Source organism: Mastomys coucha, unplaced genomic scaffold (genome assembly GCF_008632895.1).
Source record: "Mastomys coucha isolate ucsf_1 unplaced genomic scaffold, UCSF_Mcou_1 pScaffold7, whole genome shotgun sequence".
Lineage (NCBI taxonomy): Eukaryota > Metazoa > Chordata > Mammalia > Rodentia > Muridae > Mastomys > Mastomys coucha.
The window spans coordinates 77,568,974-77,582,992 of NW_022196913.1; the positions used below are offsets into that span (position 1 = coordinate 77,568,974).

At 44.6% G+C, this 14,019-nt stretch overlaps 1 long non-coding RNA gene across 1 annotated transcript in view; it reads right to left on the reverse strand.

The window, feature by feature from the left end:
• Positions 1-289: 289 nt before the first annotated feature.
• Positions 290-14,019, reverse strand: part of LOC116082321 — a 41,620-nt gene continuing 27,890 nt past the window's right edge. The window contains exon 3 of the long non-coding RNA XR_004115248.1: positions 290-499. This is a non-coding gene — a long non-coding RNA (uncharacterized LOC116082321). The remainder of the gene's footprint in view (positions 500-14,019) is intronic.

Here is a 14,019-nt window from a genome sequence, read left to right on the forward strand (position 1 = left end):
TCCAGCTGGGAAGCAAGTGTGGTTTTCCCTTGGTATGCCTCTCCAGGGGGTAGTGAGCTGAATGTTAATGGGCTTATACACTGCTGCAAGATTAAAGCCCATAGAAACTTTTGTAGGTTGCCACTGTCTCTGTGCTCTGTTACTAACGAAGGCTGCATGCCCTGACTTCCAATGCATTCACACGAGGACTCAGACCTTCCTTGTCCCTTTAGTATAAGGTCTCATCTCCTTTAAGTATTTACGAATTATACAACAACAACAAAAAGGTACTCTAAGGATTTGTCTGGCTAGATGGAAATGTAATCGTTATTTAGTCAGGAAGAGAGCCAAGGGGTCAAATGACATTGCTATTTAGACAGGGACAGAGCCAAGGTAACAGAGTTCTAGAAGGCAACCTTCACCTTTGGGTACCCCAGCAATCATTCCATGTGACTGGTCTTGAGGATCCAATTCAGGGAAAACTGTTCATCCACTTAGAACTCAGGTCCCCCCCTGTTTGCTGGAAATATAAAAATATCCACGGGGCAGCTCCTGCCCTTTGGAAGCTAGGAAAATGCATGCATATGGCAGGCATGGTAGCATATGCTTGTGTTCCAACACTTTGGAGGCTGAGACAGTATGACTGTCATGTATGAATTCAAGTCCAGCCCAGCTACATGAGACCCTGTTCAAAACAAATGTAAAATAATGCTAACAGAGTAATATAAATGTTCACTGTTTCAATTCTGAAGGACTGTAGGGTCACTGGTATCAGGATTGGGTCGCAAGAAGAGAGGCCATTCTAGGTCATAGAGGTGAGATGGCACCTGAGCCAAATCCTGAAAGAGAATGGAGTTTTCAGGATGACCAAACACATCAGGACATTTCCCGATGGCATAGGCAAAACCACACTGAAAGGCACAGTGTAAGGCAGGAAGGTGTATCTGAAAACCACAAACAGATTGTGGCACACAAGAAGTCATCGGGAGTAGAGGGTTGGGGGGTGGAGGTGGGGCAAGATCCTGGAGAAGGAATCCTTTACTTCTTGAGTTAGGGATAGAACCCAGGCCGGCTTTGGTCTTACGATGGACCTTTCTGCCTCAGCCTCTAGAATTCTGGGATTCTAGGCAGGCCACTGCTACACCTGGTCTGGCTATCTAGGTTCCATATTGCCTTTTCTTTAAGCTCTTCTTATTACATGTTTGTGTATATTGTGTATGTATGGGTACCCAAACCACATGTGTGGAAATCAAAGGCTCTTTTCTTCCATCTACTATGTGGATTCTGGGAATCCAATCCAGGTTATCAAGCTTGATAGCAGACACTTTGAACCTACTGAGTCATCTTGCTTGATCTCCTGCTTGTCTTTTGTATATGCACACATGCACATGCAAACATGTTTGTATGTATGTATACATGTGTAAGCATGTGTGTGGAGGTCAGAGGTCAATGTTGAGTGTCTTGCTCAATTAGTCATCCACTTTCCTTTTGAAGCTGGAGTTTGGTTGTTTAAATTGGTTAGACTGGCTGGCCAGTAAGTCACAGGGACCTCTTGCCTTTTCTGACCTTTCTGTGAGTGCTAAGAATCTGGCTCAGTTTTTTTTTTTTTAATATTTATTTATTTATTATATGAAAGTGCACTGTAGCTTTCTTCAGACACACCAGAGGGCATCAGATCTCATTACAGATGGTTGTGAGACACCATGTTGTTGCTAGGATTTGAACTCAGGACCTTTGGAAGAGCAGTCAGTGCTCTTAACCGCTGAGCCATCTCTCCAGCCCCTGGCTCAGGTTTTTAAGCTTGTGCAACAAATATTTTATTGACTAAGACATCTCTCTGACCTCTTGTTAATTTTTTTGAGGGTGTCAGATCCCCTGGAACTGGAATTATAGACAATTGTGAGGGGAAATGTGTGTGCTGGGAATTGAACCTGGGTCCCTTGGAAAAGTAGCCAATGAGCCATCATTCCAGAGCATTCTTCTTTGAAACATTTTTAGGGACAAATTCTCCTTTAGCACAGGCTAGTCTTGACAGTACCTTCCCAGATGCCCCTGACCTCCTATTAATGAAAAAAAGACCCTAGGCTACTGTTCCACGCCAAGGGGCTTGTACTCCTAATGTCTTCCATGACTTTTAACTCTTCCCTTGATCCACCCATGGGACAGGTAGCTGGTTCACAGGAAACTAGCTAACCACACATTATTCTCAGAACTCTCTAGAATGGAGCCCCACTTTGCCCTTGAGACTTTCCACAGACAACTGTGTCTTTTTCTGCCAGCCTATCTCCCACTGAGCCTGCCTCTTCTATCTGTATGCTGGGGGACAACAGAGGCATCTGGATTTTGGTCTCATTGCATCCATACAGAGAGTTCTTTGCAAGTTGGTATCTATGGAAAAAGTACCAACTCACTTCTCATACCAAGAGCAAGTTGTTGAGATACAGGTAAACTTTTAAATTTCATATGATTCAGGCTGTGTTCTTTTTAAAGATTTATTATCTTACTTTATGTTACGTGTGTATGCCTGAGTGTGTTTATGACATTGCGTGTATGCAGGAGCCTACAGAGGTTAGAAAAGGATGTTCGATCCTAGACATCTGGAGTTAGTGTAGGTGGTTGTAGCCACCCTACATATGGGTGCTGAAACAGAACCTAGGTCTTCTGCAGGGCAGTAAGCAAGCGTCTTAACTGTTTAGTGACATCTCTGGCCTGGGGCTGTCTTCTTAGTGGGGAATATGCATAGATAATAAGGTGAAGGAGGAAATTCCTGGAGGGCTTAGGAGGTGAATTCAGTTCTGGGTATTTTGAGACCTCTGTATGACCCCTTGATTTCCTGTCATAAATCACAAGTGTTGGGAGGGGGAGAAGGGAGCAGGGAGGGGGGGCATGTCCTTCTTTTATAGAGACAGGATCTCACAGTAGCCCAGGCTGACCTAAACTATCAGGCTCCCAAGCCTAAGCATATGAGCTACCATGCCACGGACCGGGATTGGCACTACCACAGTATGCTAAATAGTAAGAATTTTGTTTTCTTTTTAAAACAGGATCTTACATAGCCTCTAGTTCACCATGTGCCTGAGAATGACCTTGAGTTTCTGATCCTTCTGCTTCCAGCTCCCTAGGGCTGGGATTATAGTCATGCAGTTCTCTGCCTGGATTTACATGGTTGGTACTAAAGATTGACCACAGGGCTTCATGCTAACCAGGGAGCACTTCATCAACTGAGTTATATATCTCCAGTCCTCTTTCCTGGATTTTTTTAAATAGAGGAAAGTCACATTTCATGAATTAAGATAGCTGCTTTGAGAGACTACACCATGCTAAATGTGGTTATACGAGCCTGTAATTCCAGCATCTGGACAATAGAAGCAGGTGGGTCAAGATTTCAAGACAGTCTACTAGTGAATCTGAAGGCAGCCTGGGCTGAAAGAAACCCTGTCTTGAAAGAGACAGACAGACAGACAGAATATACCACTTGAGTTAGGTGACTCATTCCTATAATCCCAGTACTCTTGAGGCTGAAACAAAAAAAAAAATCATGAATTCAAGGCTTGCCTGGACAATATAATAAGTTTCAGACCAACTAGGTGCCTACATATCAAGACTAGGGTGGGAGGGAAGCTTGGGAGGAGAGATTATAGGCATGGTAGCACTTAGGAGGTAGAAGGATTGTCACAAGTTCAAAGACAGCCTGGCCTTGATAACAAGTTTCAGGCCAGTTAGGGTAGTTAGAATAGGCTAAGCCCACAGGGAGTGGTAGTGTTAAGAAGTGCGGCCTTGGTGGAGGTAGTCACTGTGGTGGTGAGCTTTGGAGGTCTCCTCCTATGCTTAGGCTCTACCCCTTCCTGAAGATGGCTTCCTCCTAGCTGCCTGAGGAAACCAGTCTTCTACTGGCTGCCTTTGGAACCCTCAGCTCCTCCATTGCCATGCCTGCCTGGACACTGCCATGCTTCCCTCCATGATGATAATGGACCAAAGCTCTGAAATTGTAAGCCATCATCAATTAAATGTTGCCCTTTATACAGTGGCCTTGGTCATGGTGTCTTCTTCACAGCATTGGAAACCCTAACTAAGACAGCTATCTATATAAAGTCTCTGTCTCAAAAGATAAGAAAGCCAAGTGTCGTCTCACCTGATGATGCTCAGGGCCATGACTTGGTGCCGCCAACTATAATAAAGTTCAGTACTTGAACAAAGAAGGTACTTTAAAACCAGTGAGAAGAAGATGGCTGTGAGGAGAGCCAACTTAGAACTGAAAATTACTATCACTCCATATATACAGTGGACATCCAGTGATATTATTTCAGTGGTATTAATGGGTAACATTGAGTAATGAGTACTGCACTGTGTGCCATAAAACCATCGAGCTACTTACATAGCTTATCCACTCCAGGAATAAGTTGTTACTATGCAGCTTTAACTTGCCCTTTTTTATAATAAAATTGAGACACATAGAGGTTAAGTACTTGCTTTACTTATTTTATTTATTTGTTTTTGGGGGGGGGGGTGTTGAGACAGGGTTTCTCTGTATAGCCCTGGCTATCCTGGAACTCACTCTGTAGACCAGGCTGGCCTTGAACTCAGAAATCCGCCTGCCTCTGCCTCCCAAGTGCTGGTGTGCGCCACCACTGACCGGCGCTTTACTTATTTTATAATTTCTCACTATATGTATGTATGTGATATTTTGATCGCATGTATAACTGTGAGCCGTATGCATGCCTAATACCCATAGAAGCCAGGAGAGGGTGTGGGATCCTTCAGAACTGGAGTTACGGATGCTTTTGAGCCGTCATGTAGGTGCTAGGAATCAAAGCAGGCACATGAGGCAAGTGCTGTACCCCTGAGCCAGCTCAGTAGCCATAACCCTCATGTGTGCATCTGAGTGCAAGCACAGACACACAGGTACGATTTAGTTTGCAACTCTTCCAGGGAAGGATTGCTGTTGTAAGTTGTTTTTGTTGTTGTGTTTTCTTGTTATTGTGAACTTGCTATGTAGCCCATATTGGCTTCAAAGTGTGATCTTTCTGCTTTCATCCTCCAAACAAAGGAAGAGACTGCAGGCATGTTCAGCTATCTGCAGACCAGCACAAGGACTGTGCTATTATTGTCTATCAGTGGGAATCAGATGATGGTTTTCTTCATCCTTTCTGTATAGGCTTTCAGCTTCTCAGTTCTTTCTTTTATTTAGAAAAAGTATTATGTATATTTGATGGTTTGAATATGCTTGGCCCATGGTAAATGGCACCATTGGGAGGTGTGGCCTTGTTGGAGGAAGTGAGTCACTGTGAGTGTGGGCTTTGAGGTCCTGTGCTCAAGCTCAGCCCATAGGTGGAAGAGAGACCCGCCTCCTGGCTGACCCAAGAAGACAATCTCCTCGTGGCTGCCATCTAATCAAGATGTAGAACTCTTGGCTCCTCCAGCACCAAGTCTGTCTGCATGCTGCCATGCTTCATACCATGATGATAATGGACTGAACCTCTGAAACTGTAAGCCAGCTGCAATACATTCTTTTATAAGAATTGCCTTGGTCATGGTGTCTCTTCACAGCAATGGAAATCCTAAGACAGTATATATGCCACACTTTGTTGTTTTAAGATTTATTGTATTTTTAATTGAGTGTGTATGTGTGTGTGTATGTGTGTGTGTGTGTGTGTGTGTGTGTGTGTGTGTGTGTGTGGTGTGCATGAGTGTCTGAGGGAGCCAGAGGCTGGATTCCCCTGAGGCTGGAGCTCCAGTTGTGAGTCAACTTATATAGAAACCAACCCAGTTCTTTCCCAAGAACAAGTGTTCTTAACTATTGAACAATCTTTCCAGTCACACATTGTTTTAACTCTTATTTTATGTGTATGAATGTTTGCCTTAATATACAGCTGTATAGCATATGAATGACTGGTGCCCATGGAAGCCAGAAGACATCAGATCCCATAGGATTGAAGTTTAGATCTTTATGAGCTTCCATGTAGGCACTGAGAATCCAGCAGCCAGTGCTCTTAACCAGTGGACTATCTCTCCAGCCCCTATCTCTTTTTGTGAAATGTCAAAATCCTCACACTTTATGACTCTTAATATATATCATGTGATCATTAGTTTAATAATTTTCTCTGGCACCAGAGAATATCATAAGGCTAGACCTGTGTTAACCCCTTGCATATGAGAACCCAGTCTTGTATAGTGGTTAGTATTCTGTGTTGTGGCCGCAGCAACCTCGGTTCGAATCCGAGTCACGACACCAGTCTCTCCCCCCACACGATCAATTGAAAAAGGCACTATTTGCCATGAATATTTTGAACTTTTCCAAAGACGATCCACATCTGTCCCCATTTCAAAAACATTGGTCTTCATCAGTTTCCTACAGCTCCATTTGGGTCAGGTGGAGAGACCCACTGACTGGAGCTTGGAGAGGGCCAGACCCACTCTTGACAGCTGGGAGAGGGTTTGGCTGTGTGTTCCCTCAAAATGAGAAAAGACCAATCTGGATATCAGCCAGAGACATAAAATACTTGCCCCAACAGGGGATGACAATACTAATCACTCCAAGGACATTTCCAGCCCTGAGAGCCCTCCTTCTGCTTCCTTCACAGAGTCATCAAGAGAAAAGAATGAAGATCCCCCTGTCATCGACAATGAATATCCTACAAAAGATTGATGGGGGTGATTCAACGATCCAAAAAGACTTAGAGAAGAGGAAGAGAGAGTTTCAAGACAACCCACTGCGGACTGGCCTCCATGGCTTCCGGTCCTACCTACTTTGCCTCCCTGGTCCCTCTCTGGTCCCTTCTTGCTTCCCTTTCTCCCTCCCACAGTGGGGCCATGTTTACTTAATATACAATTCATCCAACAGTGTATAAAGGCAATCAGGCTTCATCAGGTCCAGGCTCATTATCAAAGGCTGGCTTCTGGAGAGCCAAGATTAACATACGATTGGCCCTCAAAATATGAGCGACCCTCCCTGGCTCTCCATTTGACCAATGACATGACGGGTAAGATCTCAGATGTGCTGGGACAACCTAAGGCAGGTCGTGGAGAAGCCCCTTGAGCCAGAGTGACACATGGTATTCAAAGACAGGTACGATCCCCATGTGGGGGACAACCTAAGACAGAAGCCATGTAACCTGCTCATTACAATAACAAAAGGGGGAGATGTTGGTCTCTATTTGGCCCTAGTTTGGGCCTTGAGGACAAACCTGAGCCTGGCTTGAGTTTTGTAAACTGTCTCAGTCATTTCCGTACTGGAGTGACTCAACACAACCTGCTTAAGCCTGCCTTTGCCTAGCTCTTGCTAGTAACTTTGTTGGCTCCGTCAGTCACCCCATACTCTTCGTCAATTTTCCCCTCCCCCTATGTCATCTCACCTCAGCAGAAAACTCTGCCTCCTCTCTCAACCCTTTATAAAGAAAGGATTGATACATAAAAAAAGAGTTCCTGCTTTGACAGACTCCCGGCTTGGTGTGGACTCCTGGCTTGGTGAGGTTATTCTCCGGAGGCAGGAGATCCGAGCTGCGACACTCACCATCCCGCTCGGCCCCGAGAGGCTCGGCTGTACCGGGCTCTCTCCCTCTCGCCTGGTTCTGTCGGCAGAGAGTCTGCCCGGCATGGGATAACCTTTAAGAGTACACAGGAAGATCTAGGTAAGGTGATGCATACTTGTAATTGCAGTACTTGAGAGGCAGAGATAGGAGAATCCGGAATTCAAAGTCATCTTTAGCTACATAGTAAATTTGAGGCTAGCCTGAACTACATGAAATCCTGTCTCAAAAAAATCCAGGATCAGCAAGATAGGTCAGTGCACTGGGTAAAATCACTGGCCAACTATGCCTGGCTACCTGAGGTCAGACCCAGAGCCCATGGTGGAAGGAGAGAACCCATTCTAAAAGTTGTCTTCTGACCTCCACATTTGAGTCAAGCCATAAATACACAGACACACACACACACACACACACACACACACACACACACAAATCCTCAAAATGAAAAATGCAAAACCCAGGAATATGTAGAACCAAGAATGATGGTGCTTGTAATCCCAGCAATCAGGAAGGTTCAAGGCTAACACAGTCGATATATTAAATCAAGGCCAGCTATGGCTGTGTAGTGAGACCCTGCCTCATCCCCTAACCATTCCAAAACAGAATATCTAGAAGGTATGAGAACACTTGAGCTTTGTACACATCACACATCATGGACTGGAAAGATGACTCAGTAATTAAGAGCACTGGTTCCTGGAGCAACCCTGAGCTGGAACGCTAGCACTTAGCTGGCAGCTCAAAACCATCTGTAACTCTAGTTCCAGGGCATCCAGTGTCATCTTCCGACCTTCAAGGGCATGTGTGTGGTACACATCCATGCCTGCAGGCAAAACACACATAAAATAAATCTAAAATTTTCACAGTTCTGAAATCATCTCCATTTGATAGTTTCTATCAAAAGACAACTTTGATTTCCCTAGTTCCCAAGAGCTCTGTTTTAAGGTTGACCTGACAGGGGGGCATCAGAATTGAGGTGTTTGTATGACCACACACAATGCCTTTCCTCCCTCTCGCCCTTTGTTGAAGCACTGGAGACATTTCATCAAACTGATTTTATATCATAGCCATTCAGTGGCGCCTTCCTGGTGTGGCACGCTTGCTTGCTCAGCTGTGTGCATACCGCAGCAATGAGGAAAGTGTTTGTGTCAGAGGGGGAGGGGCTGCCAGTGCAGTGGCCAGCTATTGGAAGACTTGTGGCTGGGGGCTGTTAAGTCTGCATTTTTGACATGGATGGCCAGTAAGCCAGTGGATGTGAGAGGAGAAGACTACTTAATAAGGCAGCCTTTTTTTCTCACCATGTGTTCAACAAAAGCTGAATGCTTTTAAGTGACTATTTCAACGAATCCTAACAATAACCCTATCAGATCAGTAGGGATATCCTGGCAGCATAACATCCTACACGTCATTCTCATGAGACAAAGGCCTACTCCCCTGAGATAGAACCTGGGTCCTCCCTAGTAAGTACAAAGCATGGCTAGATTACATTGTTTTCCAACGAGCCCTTTATGGGCCATTGGGTAACTCAAGACGTTGTGGGGCTGCTTCTCCCAAGGGAAGATGGGACTCCATTGTCTAACATCAGTGCCCCTTGTGCCATGTGGCCAATGTCCTCCAGAGAGGTAGGGAAGGGGGCATATTATGTCAGAGAGTTGGTCTTGCAGCGTAAGTGGGATGCTGAGGATAGCTATGAAGACCAGCATGGAGTACATGACTTCTCCAGAGGAAGGCTGGGCAGAAAGCAAGCACTGGGCTAGGGGACAAGGCAGATGATGAAGGCTTTGCTTCGTTATGTCAGGAATTCTGATTATACCTACAACCCAGGAAGCTGCAAGAGGAGATCTAATTGGGTATGAAGCCAGACATGAAGGACTTGCTGATTTGGGGCAGTTATTAATAATCATCTATAAGATAGTGCAATACTCATCCTTTTAGAGAGAGTTTTGAATATTAGTGGGCTAATGTATGTACAGGACTTTGCATAGTGCTTGGAATACATTCAGTGTTGAATAGTGAGTATAATATATATTATCATATATACATATATATGTAGATAGATGAATGGGTGGGTGGATGGATGGATAGGTAGATAGATAGATAGATAGATAGATAGATAGATAGATAGATATTTGGTTCTCACACTAGATGTAATCCAGGCTGGTCTCTACTCAAGTAATCCACCTCTTCCCACTTCCTGAACACTGGGACTAGAATTATAGGCATGAGTCACCACAGCAGCCTCTTAAAACCTTTTTTGACTCACGCTCCTATGAGAATAGAGAATTGTGCCCTCTATGCACACTCTTTTGGGATTCGACTAGTTCCTAGAATTGGATTTCAAGTTAAGAATCTTGTTATGGGGGCTAGAGAAAGAGCTCAGCAGTTAAGGGCACTGGCTACTCTTCTAGAGGACCCAGGTTCATTTCCCAGCGCCCATATGGCAGCTCACAGCTATCTGTAACTCCAGGATGCAGCACCCTCACACAGACATACATGCAGGCAAAACACCAATGCACAAGAAATACATACATACATACAAACAAACATACATACATATTAAAATATATATTTAAAAAAATCTCGTGTTTTTTGGTAAGGGGAGCGGCTTATCTTTGGGCAGTTGTTGTTTACTTGTTTTTGAGGCAGGGTCTTGGGTAGCCCAGGCTAGACTTTAACTTGCTGTGCTGCAAGGTTAGCCTTCAGCTGACTGTTAAGTGTGCATCATCATGATTACCCTTGATTCCTGCTTTTTAAAAATGTAACTTTTTAGGACGAGTTTTGATTGTCGTTGATTTTCTATTTTATTTCTTTTTTTTGTTTTATTTTGTTTTGGTTTGGTTTTGGTTTTTTTGTTTTGGTTTTGTTTTGTTTTGTTTTGTTTTTCTGAGACAGGGTTTCTCTGTATAGCCCTGGCTGTCCTAGAACTCACTCTGTAGACCAGGCTGGCCTCAAACTCAGAAATCTACTTGTCTCTGCCTCCCAAGTGCTGGGATTAAACGTGTGCACCACCACTGCCTGGCTCTATTTTATTTCTATGTGTCTGTAAGAATGTCTACTATGTGTGTGAATGTCTATGGTGTGTATGTGTGCCTGTATGAATGTATACCACGTGTGTATGCTTGCATGCACACTCATGGAAGCAGAAGAGGAGTTATATCCTCTGGAGTTACAGGCTGTTGTGAGCTGCTCAGCATGAGTTCTGGAATCGAAATCAGGTTCTCTAGAAGAGCAGCAAGTGCTTTTAGCCATAGAACCATCTCTCCAGCTTTTAGATTTTAGGTTTAAGGCAACGTTAAGAAAGTGATGTTCTGTAAACCTCTTGCTTCACACATGTGTATATATTGTTGCCTTTGTCAACTCGTGAGGATACCTGAGGGCATGTGGTGTAATTAATGTACCTACTTTGACACGTCATAACCACTGGAAGCCTGCAGCTTACATTAAAGTGTACTGTTGGAATTGTATATTTTGTGGATTTCCACGTCTGTATAGTGATATGCATCAGCAGTTATGTTATCCTATAGAGCAGTGGCCCCCAAAATCCTATGTTCTTATATGAAGTCTGAGTTTATTTGTTTGTTTTATTTTATGTGTATGGGTATTTTGTACATGTTTGTCAGTGCACACACACTGCATGCCTGGTCACACTCCATCTTCAAAGGTCAAGAGAAGGCATCGGACCCCAGAATTGTAGTTACTGTTGGTTGTGATCCGTCTCTACTCAATCCCAGATCCTCTCAAAGAGCAGCCAGTACACCTGAGCCATCTCTTCAGCTCCTGCTTGTTTGTTGTTGTTTCTGATCAGGGTCTCACAATACAATCCTGAAGCCTAGGCCACTCTGGAGCTCACCGTACTCTCCCCGACTCCACACCCCTGTCTCACTCATCTTCATGTGGGGATTGCAAGTGTGAGACACCATGCCTAGTGGTATCTGAAGACTTTTCCCTTTGTGTATATGTGTGTGTGTTGTTGTTGTTGTTGTTGTTATTGGTGGTGGTGGTTTGAGACAGAACCTTTATCTATAACCTAGGCTGGCCACTGACTTGTTAGTCTTCCAGGGACTGGAGACTGCAGTCATGTACTACTGTCTGGGGAGATTTAGAGACACCAATGTCCATCTCCTTTCAGACATTCTGACTTAATTGATGCGAGTGGAGTGGGCATTAAGGTCCTTTAAAAACATTTTAATTTACTGTTACTGTTTATCATCATCATCATCATCCTCTGTGTGTGTGTGTGTGTGTTTGTGTGTGTGTGTGTGTTTGTGTGTGTGTGTGTGTGTGTGTGTGTGTAGATGGATGAGTCTGTGGAGGTCAATTTGTCCTTTTTACAATGGCTTCTGGGACTGAACTCAGGTTGTCAGGCTTGTACAGTAAACACTTTTACCCACTTCCATATCTCACCAGATCAGGTATCAGGATTTTAAAAATTGTTAAAATAGATCCAGGTGTGATGTTGCTTACCATTAATCCCAGTGCTTGAAAGGCAGGGGCAGGCTGATCCCTATGAGTTAGGTGCCAGCCTGGTCTACATAGTGAGTTTCAAGTTTCAGCACAGCAGTATAGAGAGTCCGTGTCTCAAAAAAATTTTTTTTTCTAATAATTCTGGGCTGAGTATACATGGTAGAACTCAGCTTGCATAGTACACACAAGGTAGGTCCTGAGCTTGAGCCCCAGCAGGCATGCATACACAGACACTCACAGTTAACCAAGTGACTTCTATGTGAGGCTACTTTTGAGGACCTGTGGGTTAGATTATTGTTGGCTGGAGACATGATTATAACAGAATAGGAATAGAAAAGCAGACTCTTTAGGGACTAATTAAAAGTTGTAGTTAACTGTGGAAGGGTATGATTGACCACCCAGGAGAGATCAAAGAGAATACAGCCATCATATCCAAAGCCATGGACCCCAGAGGCTGAGGGAGAAACAGAAATGTCCAGGAGTGATGGCCCTGATATGAAATGGTAACAGGCAGTCTGAGGCAGGGGATAGGGAGCAGGGAGCAGGCCTAGGTTTTATCATTGTGGATGACATGACGAAGAGGCTGTCTCTGGCTTTGGAGAGAGAACCCAGGTTCCAGAGGAGCTCCCTGGAAAAGAAAGCGAGGAAGCCCAGGAAGCCCGAGCAGCCGAAAAGGAAGCTTGGGGTAAAAGCAAAGAATGCAGGAGCTGAGGGGAGGAAGGGTGGAGGACAGGGGCTTGTTTTAGGCTGGAGTGGCATTATTGTAGTCTGAAGGGAAGGAAGGAGCCAGGCCAGAGGAAACCATCAAACACAGTGGAGGGAGGAGACCTTTGGCGGAGGGAGCCGGAGCTCCGGGACCGCCAGACTGGGGCTTGCGAATCCTGGATAAAAAAATACTGCTTCTGGATAGGATTAGGTATTCAGCGCTTCTTTCTGTGAAGCAAAAGGTAAAAACGTTTCCCGAATGATACACGTTTTCTGTCTGAGAAGGCACTCGGGGTCATTCCTGGGATTGCACAGTAGCTTCCTGGAACTGCTTCTTTCCAAGTGGGATCATGCTGCCTTTCCAAGGCTTAGACTGGCGAGAGGCAGAGAGATGGTGTACCGAGGGGCACCCCTAATCCCACTCCCACCCCAACTCTATTGTCACGAGAGAAAAACCTGGAGTCTTGCTCTACAAGTCGGTGACTCGGCACAATTTAAGAGTCCAGCTGCAGCTATAAACCCTATGGCTTCGCGTGAAGCTCCCCAGTCAGTTATTTATTTATTTTACATTTTTACCTTTTAAACAGGATCTCATTTTGTAGTCCTGGCTGGCCTGGAGCTCACTATTTAGAGCAGGCTGGTTTTGCCCTCACGGGCATCCACCTGACTCTTTAGTGTCAGGGATTAAAGGGATGTACTACCCCGCCCATTCTCGGTTTTTAATTTTAAGACCTGTTCTCCTGTATTCGAGGTTGGCCTTGAACTCCTGCTAGAGTCGTATGTGTGTGCCTCCACACAGAATTCCACCTGTCACTTTGCCCAGGGCTTCCTGTTTGTTTATTGATTTATTACATATATTAATAATATATAGCAGTGGGTTTCCTTATGACATTTTCATACATGGATATCATGTATTTTGCTTGTGTTCACCTCCACCACCCTCTCGTGTTCCACCCCAACCACTGACCCCAGATCTACTTCCTCTTTCCAACAGGTCATCCTTCTACTTTCATATGTGTCTGTGTGTGTGTGTGTATGTGTGTGTGTCTGTGTGAGAGTGTGTAAGTGTGTATCTCAGTATGTGTGCATGTGTGTGTCTGAGTGGGTGTATGTCTAAGAATAGTTGTGTATGTGAGTGTGTGTATGAGTGTGAGTGTGCGAAGGAATGTGCCTACCAAGGTTATTTATAGAATATAGGTGAAGGGCTATTATGCAGGAGTACGGGCAACTTACCAATAGCTATACCAAACAATACCTATACTAACTACCTATAAATCTTCAGAGAAGTACCTCATCTCTGGTCCTTCTGGAAGAGTATGACCCAAATGTTCTCCCTCCCCTCCCCTCC